At 33.0% G+C, this 839-nt stretch overlaps 1 protein-coding gene across 1 annotated transcript in view; it reads left to right on the top strand.

Moving 5' to 3' along the window:
* Positions 1-839, top strand: part of CNTN5 (contactin 5) — a 533631-nt gene that overhangs the window by 397684 nt on the left and 135108 nt on the right. The window lies entirely within an intron of this gene.

Raw genomic sequence — 839 nt, 5'->3', positions numbered from 1 at the left:
TCCCTTTTCTTGTTTTCCTTCTTTCTTTCTTTCCTTTTAGCATTTTTATGGAGCAAAAATATACCTGCAGGAAAATTCTAAAATCATAGGTGTACAGGTATACAACTCAAAGAAAAAACATCACAAAGTGATGAAATTACTTTACACCATTACACCATGAAATTACCATTTAAGAGAACTAGAACATTACCAGAATCTCACCTCTCCCTTTTTAATCTTAAACAATCACATTTTGACTGGTGTGAATACTGCATGTTAAGACCCCTTGCATGATCTCTGTAAAGAAAAATTTCACAATCTATAGCAAAAACTTATATTTTAGATTAACTTGTCTTATCTACTTGGAGTATTTTCCAATCATAATTTTTTAAGAATTCATTAATATTATAAAAATTTTGAGCAGGAAATATAAGGTCTATGTAAGCTTCATCATCTCTTTGTTTTAGTTGTATGTGTCATCCAAGGTTTATTGATTTTGGGTAGTACATCCACCACTGGTTCAAGTAAAATGTTGTTTTGAAACAAGTGTGTATCTGAGTGAGTGACAGCTTGTTCATTTCTTTGTACATGATGGTTCTCTTCAGAAGGTTATTTGAACTCTTCTCCAAATTTATAACAAGAATGTGTATCTGTATTACTCTATTATAAAACATCAAGATTTTAAAGTACTCATCCTGTCATGATATTTCATTTAGCTAAAAATTTTCCTTTATGCCTTTAAAAGTTACAAGGCTTATGGAACAGCAAACCCGACACTGCAGTCAAATTTATAGAAAATTGTTTTCTTGGGGCTTCCCTGGTGGCGCAGTGCTTGAGGGTCCGCCTGCCGATGCAGGGGA

Source organism: Lipotes vexillifer, unplaced genomic scaffold, assembly GCF_000442215.2.
Source record: "Lipotes vexillifer unplaced genomic scaffold, Lipotes_vexillifer_v1.1 scaffold1598, whole genome shotgun sequence".
In the NCBI taxonomy this organism is placed as follows: Eukaryota; Metazoa; Chordata; class Mammalia; order Artiodactyla; family Lipotidae; genus Lipotes; species Lipotes vexillifer.
This window is presented reverse-complemented; position numbering and strand designations above follow the sequence as displayed.